Here is a 7,554-nt window from a genome sequence, read left to right as displayed (position 1 = left end):
ACACGTGAACGTGCGTCCTTGAGATAATGCGAAATGACTGCTTTTCAACAAAACTATATTTACATCGGCGCGACCGCTACGGTCGCAGGTTAGAATCCTGCCTCGGGCGTGGATGTGTGTGATGTCCTTAGGTTAGTTAAGTTTAAGTAGTTCTAAGTTCTAGGGGACTGATGACCTCAGAAGTTAAGTCCCATAGTTCTCAGAGCCATTTGAACCATTTTTTATATTTACATGAGGTTTTTAATCCTTCTAAAAAAATGTGTAACACTACACCTCAGATTTACGCAGAGAACTAAAATACATGCTGCGCATGCTAATGCTATTTCCGTCTTGACGTCATGTTTTGTTTAGTTCGCGGGTGACTCAATTTGCTCGCTCCAGCCTTGAAATGTTTACCGCGCGCAGAGTTTTGGGAACCGAAAGAAGTAGGTCACATCGTTTCCGCTGTGTACCCTACCAGTTTGTTGAGTTGCCTGCTAACAACTTCCGTAGTCCCTGACGGGCTTCCCGGAACACAATACAAGAGTATCGCCCTCCCATCTCTACAACAATATTCGACGAAATTACGTTACCAAGCTCTTTCGGTAAATATACGTCCGTGAGACTGTCTACATACTCGGTACACTCAACAAATTTCTTAATCTGGTTGTAAAAGTTATCTGCAATACTTATGTCACCTCTGCTTTAGCAGGGACATTTCATCTCATTCAGCCGGCTGGTGTGGCCGAGCGGTTCTAGGCGCTTCAGTCTGGAACCGCGCGACCGTTACGGTCGCGGGTTCGAATCCTGCCTCGGGCATGGATGTGTGTGATATCCTTAGCTTAGTTAGGTTTAAGTAGTTCTACGTTCTAGGGTATTGATGACCTCAGATGTTAAGTCCCATAGTGCCCAGAGCCATTTGAACCATTTTGAAGGGAAGTAGTCTCTGTATTATCAAGAAGTAGGGGATAGAGGTTCACTGATATGATAAAGGATTTCGAGTGGAAATCATTAAAACAAAGGCATTCATCGTTGCACCGGGATTTTCTCACGAAATTTTAATCAAGAACTTTCTCCTCAAAATGCGAAATGGGACAAACGATCATCATAATAAAATAAGGGAAATCAGAGCTCGCATGGAAAGATACAGCTGTTCTTTTTTTCCGCGCGCTGTTCAAGAGTAGAATGATGGGAATTAGTGTGTAGGTGGTGCGATGAACCCTCTGTCAAGCACTTAAAAGTGATTTACAACGAACGGCTCTGAGCACTATAGGACTTAACTTCTGAGGCCATCAGTCCCCTAGAACTTAGAACTACTTAAACCTGACTAACCTAAGGACATCACACACACCCATGCCCGAGGCAGGGGTCACGCGGTTCCTGACTGTAGCGCCTAGAACCGCTCGGCCACCACGGCCGGCTAGTGATTTACAGAGTAGCCGTGTTGACATAGGTGTAGCTGCTGATGCAGAGTGCTATTTTCGCTACGGAGAGTATGTGATGCTCGGGGAACGTGCTACAAAGTGCCTTTCGTAAGCATTTCCAGCCGCGATATGCAATTTCTGTTCGACGAGCAATATTGAATTGGGTAATGCTATAGTATTTAAATCTTGTTTTATTATATATCTAACTGTTAGCAAGTAAACTAAACTGGAAACTACAAAGGTAATCTTCTTTTGGGTCAGTCGGCCATTTACTTCCTTGTCATCGCTTGTGATGAGAAGCACAGTGAATAATTCGCTCCCAAATCAAAGATCAAAGTGATAGCTGGTATTTCTCAAGTGCAACAAAAATTTCAAAAAATGCAACAAAATTCTCATAGAGAAGAGCATCCAGATTAAAGATAATGATACGATTCTCGCAGGCAGCAGCTGTCAGGTGAAAATACAAATATTTCCAAGTTAAACAAATGCATCATATGGTTAATGTAGGCAATGTATGAAGAACCTGATCATGAAACTATATCCTAGCATACATTTTTATTAATAGGATGTGCGTTATAAATTTCGGAACCAATGTTGAAACTTTCATCAAATACCTTTATAAAGATGTGTCATTATCTGGGTACTTTTATCATACCCCAGGTTTTATATTTGTCAATGAAGTTCGTTAGAGTAAGATGAGCCTTATCTTGGACAATATACGTACAGCAAATGAAAGATTTACTAATAATTGTAGAGAAACTAGATTATACCTAACCCTCATACTATTTTAACTGTACGAAGAACAGGCAATAAGAAAATGTGGGAAAAAGACTTGAGGAGAAGAAATAAAAGCCCTAATGTTTACCAGATGGCTTGGAAGGACAGCTGAAAGGAATGGTCGAATTAAGTTAGGTAATTAGCGATCTGATGTGTTCCCAACATATTTCTACCATACAGAATTCTCAGATGTCTGCCCGCGCAAAATAGGTTACCACAACTTCTCTGCAAGATCGGAACTGAAAATGCTTATAGACCAGCACAAAGCGCAAGATATCGATAAGAATGGAGGTGATTTATTTTTTCACACTGATGCGAGCCACTAGACTTGGATATCCCACATCATCACAAACTTAAAACAACAGTCAATGTAACTTCGCCCATAGAGATGACAAAGCAGTTCTTTTTACGGAACCATTTCTTTCGAAGTTCTTATTACTGAACTAGTTCAAATGAACTACACTGTTCTTTTTGTACATGCAAACTTTTTGGCAGAAAGGGCTGAGCGCTTTTAATTTTAATCCAGGCCTTTGCTTGGGAACCTCGACAGTGGGAAACACTGAAGATTAAATTATTCTCATTGTTGCACTTGCAGGCAGAGCCAACCTGTACGATCTAATATTCACTGTATAATACAAGCGAGTCAGGATCAAAGGAGGGAGGATCGGAACTGGGCAGCAAACCGAATTAAGTGAACTAACGCATCGTTTACCAACCAGTGGTTCGCAAAATATTTCAAGGGGTTCGCCAAAACTCTTTTCCATAAGGGCGGGTTACGAGGTTACACCTATTACTCTTTCCCTAATTTCTGCGGCATTGTCATAATAATAAAAATTATAGTAAAATTGATTATAATGGTTGTTATTATTATTTCAAAATTAAATTAACCCCTTGTTTCATATGTGTAACATCAGGAACTTACCACATTATTCCAACAAATTAATATTTGCCGCGAATGCCTGATTTACAGTTATATAACAACATTAGGAATGTATTTGATTTCGCTAGAGCGAAAATTTAGTCTGTCATTTTCTTTGTGTTCTAACTGTATTAAAAACAGTAACGTGACCCACTAAGGAAAGGTTACATGGCAGCCAGGCCTTTGATTTTCAACAGTAGCCTACTTTTTCTTTCGTCATGGCAAATGCAGTAAGTCAGTTGTGTATCAGAATCGTTTCCGTTCACATTAAAACGGGTAACTTGTTGAAAAGTGGACTTTTGAAAAGGGAACAGAACTTAACAAAATCGCAAGTTAGTGTTATGTCAACAGGTGACGGGTGTCAATCCGACAAAAGTGAACAGCGTGTAAAGAAAAGAAAGTAAAATGATAATTAGATTGGTTTTGGATTTTCATATATAGGTGACAAGGGCTGCCCAAGACCACAATGTGTTCCTTTGTGGCAACATTCTTGCGGTCAGTAGTCTGAAATCTCCTCTACTTGAACGCCATTTAGAAACTAGACGCTCAACCCACGTAAAAAAATCTGCTGATTCTTTTACACGAAAGCTGTCGAGTGGGAAAACAACTGCTTTTGTATTCGCTGCGAACAGTGATAATGAGAATCATCTTGAAGCTTCTTTAGCTACAGAACTGCTAAAACTGCAAAACCTCATTCAGTTGCTGAAGATTTAGTTCTGCCATGTACGGGGTGTTCAAAAAGTCTCTGCGCAGTGCCGTATGATTGTTAGCCGCGCGTGCCGTATGATTGTTCGCCTGCCTGGGTTTTTCAACGAAACAAGAAACGCACAACGATACTGCAGTGATATTCCGTACCCATTCATAGGAGAACTTGTGTTAAGTGAAATTTTGAATGGTTATTTTCAACAAGTTGGTGCAACCGCGCATACAGCTCGCGTTTCAATGTCGCTGCTTGCTGATGTTTTTGGTGATCGCATAATTTCACAGGGGCTTTGGCGTCCGCGATCGCCTGACCTAACACCACCTGACTTTTTCTTCTGGGGTGCAGCGAAAGCAATTGTCCCTAAAAACCAAAATCCATCGATGAATTGAAAACTGCGATATCCACTTTCACTGCTTCTGTTACAGAAGAAATTTTACGACTTGTGTTTGGAAACATGATTAGACGAATTGAATTGTGTATTCAACAACAGGGGGGGGGGGGGGGGGGGGACACTTTCAGCACTTTATGTGAAAATTTGTAAGTAAAAATGAATATTCAGTAAATTAATAACGTGTATTTCACTGAGTTTCATTTCGGTATATTCACTGCGGCATACGGCACGCGCGGCTAACCATCATACGGCACTGTGGAGAGACTTTTTGAACACCCCGTATAAATGATGAATCTTTCACAAAAAAAATCAGTATGGTGCCACTCTCCGACAATACTATTAACCGCTGATTTAATGACATGTCAAATTATGTCGAAATTGAAATTTTGTATGGAGTTCGTGCCAGTCCTCCTTTTGCGATCCAGTTCGACGAATCAACTGGTGTTACAATTTAGCCATTTTGTTACTTTTCGTCCATTATATTAATAGGGAGTCTGTAGAATAGGAGCTACTATTCTGCAGACCCTTAAAAAGAGAGAACTGAGGGGGGGGGGATATATAGTTTTTAAGTTAACCGACGAATTTTGTCGCTATGGTTCAGTGTTCCTTGATTCAGTGGACTGGAGTCACTGTATTGAGATGGTGTGAAATCTATGACAGGGTGTTAGGCAGGGTTTGTTCTCAAAGTAAAATCGGTAGCGCTGGACGCTTCTTGGACACATTGTTGCATTCATAGACAGGCTTGTTTCTAAGCGTATGCCCGATGGATTGAAATCTATGCTGTACGATGCAGTGGAAATAATCAGTTTTACTAAGGCTCGCCCTGCAAATTGCCGCATCTTTGCAGTGCCTTGTGAAGAAATGGGAAGCATTTACAAGTGTTTATTGTCTCACACGGAAGTTAAGTGGCTACCTTGAGGTAGAACTATTTCCACGCTGCAAGAGCCTAAAGACGAAATTTACGTTTTTCTCATCAGCAATGCCTTTCACAACGCAAAGTGCATGACGGATGAAATGTGGCTTCAGACATTAGCTTATTTGGCAGACATTTTCTCAAACATTAACCGTTTAAACTTAACTCTCAAGGGGTCAAATATAAACGTTTATACTGTGCAAAGCCGTATCGAATCATTCATTAAAAAACTTAATTTTTTGGGAAACGTGTTTCAGTAGGAATTGAACAGAGTGCTTTGATACCCTTCACGACATCTAGGTGGAAAATCATCATTCTTTGAATAATAATGTCAAGAACACGGTTAAAGAACATTTGAAGGGACTTGGAAAAACCTTCAGAGAATATTTCCTCGCTATGTTCAATATTAATAGTTGGATTCGCAATCCTTCCGTAGGGTTAATGATTTTAAAATTCACATTAAACATAGATGAAAAAGAGCAGCTTCTTGAAATTTCCACAGATTTTTCAGTTACAGAAAACTCATAAATCTTTGTCATTAATCGGTTTTTGGTTAAATTTAAAGGAGTTCCCAGTGTTAGTGGATAAAGTTATAACGGTTTTGTTACCCTTTTCGTCCACATATTTGTGCGAAAAGTCTTTTTCTTCATATACCTGTTAAAAAAAAATACAGAAACAGACTTTGTGCTAATAGTAATTTGAGACTAACTTCTGTATTCCTGACTTTAAAGTTCTGTGTCATGGGAAACAGGCGCAATCTTCCCACTCAATTCCAAGGAAGAGGTGGGTAATTACAACGAAAACTATTATTTATTATTGCAACTAGGCCTACACGTTTTGTAAATTTTAAGCCGTAACATTAAACCTTGTGCCTGGAATTAAGTTTTATGCATGTACTGTAGGTATATTTCAAAGTCTGTGGTTCACCCATCTCATATCGTCGTAGAAGGGGTTCGCTAGTCGAAAAAGATTGGGAACCGCTGAACTAACGGAACGCTTTCGGTCTTCCAATCAGACACAGTTCCGAAAGTTCAGCGTTAGGTGTCCAGAGCTACGGACGCTTAGGTTCTGGAAGTGAGGTAACTCAGTTTCAAGGGAGAAGAGATTCGTACATGCGTATTCTTCTTTATTTATTTACATGTCAAGTTCTGTAGGGTGGTGCACTAAAATCCGGCCCCGAATACTAGTCTGCTCATTGTCGCGCGCCAGTTATCATCTATTGTTCCAAAGCTGTTGCGATTACGTTTTTGTTGTCAGCACAAAAGCCGTTGCGACTCGGCTGAGACGTCTGAAGTAAATATCTCAGCGAGATGTATCGTTTTCGAGAAAGAATTACAATAGTGGAGAAGTACGTGTTTACCGGTTCATTTAAGGAAACGTGGGACATTTTTGTAAAGAAGTTTCTTGGCGTTTCGCATGCCAGCAAGCAGCAGTGTACAGGATCTGGTGACAAAATGACGTACTACAGTTCAGCTGCAAACGAAAAAAAAAAAAAAAAAAAAAAGGATCGAGCCCCGTCCGTTTGTACATATGCTGTGATCGCTGATATTCGAGCACGAATGATGTAGAGTGCAAAGAAGTCGACACATAAATTGTCATGTGAACTCCCAAAACACCGGATACTGATCAACGAACAATCCATATACGATTAATGAGGAACCCCTTCACGGTGAAAAAAATCGGAGTGTGCCGTGTCAGCAAGTCAGGTAGTGGGTCCCATATTGTTTGAAACAACAGTAAACATCTGTATATACGTATCTTGGAGGAATTTTACGCAGAGTTGACCGCCGTAAGCGTACGTATCCTATCTATCAAGGGCGGCCTGTCACAACACGCGAGTCAGCCTCACGAATTCATGAAAGATTCACGGAAGAAAGGACTGTCAGCATAGTAAGGTGGCCGCCGCATTTGCCGGTCCTAATCACTTGTGACTCTGTGGGACAATCTAAAGCGAGAAGTGTACGCAAATAACCCAATAACTTTAGAAGCCTTGGAGGACAATACTGGTAGTGAAATTATGAGAACTGATGCAGCAGAGTTGCGCAAAGTGTTATTAACGTGTTAGAGCGTGCACAAAAGTCCATTGAAGCACAAGGAGGTTATATTCAGTACTTTATGTACTGTAATTTAAAAGACTAGATCAATTCACTAAAATAGACCTTTGCGTTAGCCCTTTTTCCACTTCTTTATTAACTAATTGTTACATGTTCATCTATTTGTTGCTGTAGCTGCTCGAGGCGGGCAACAATTCGTGCGTAAGTGGTTAGCGGTCTGTATTGGTTCTTTACCCGGAATAGTTCATTCGAACTAGTTCGTTCATGAATTACACATCCCTATTCGCCAAAATCGAAAAAAAGTAAAGCAATTTTTAGTCGAGTCAAAAAATGACGCCTGCCGTATTCTGGGATCAAAAAGGGGTTCTTTTGGTTCATTTTACGGACGGTGAGT

This window comes from Schistocerca piceifrons, chromosome 4, assembly GCF_021461385.2.
Source record: "Schistocerca piceifrons isolate TAMUIC-IGC-003096 chromosome 4, iqSchPice1.1, whole genome shotgun sequence".
Lineage (NCBI taxonomy): Eukaryota > Metazoa > Arthropoda > Insecta > Orthoptera > Acrididae > Schistocerca > Schistocerca piceifrons.
The sequence above is the reverse complement of the archived record's forward strand: the minus strand, read 5'-3'. Positions refer to the sequence as shown.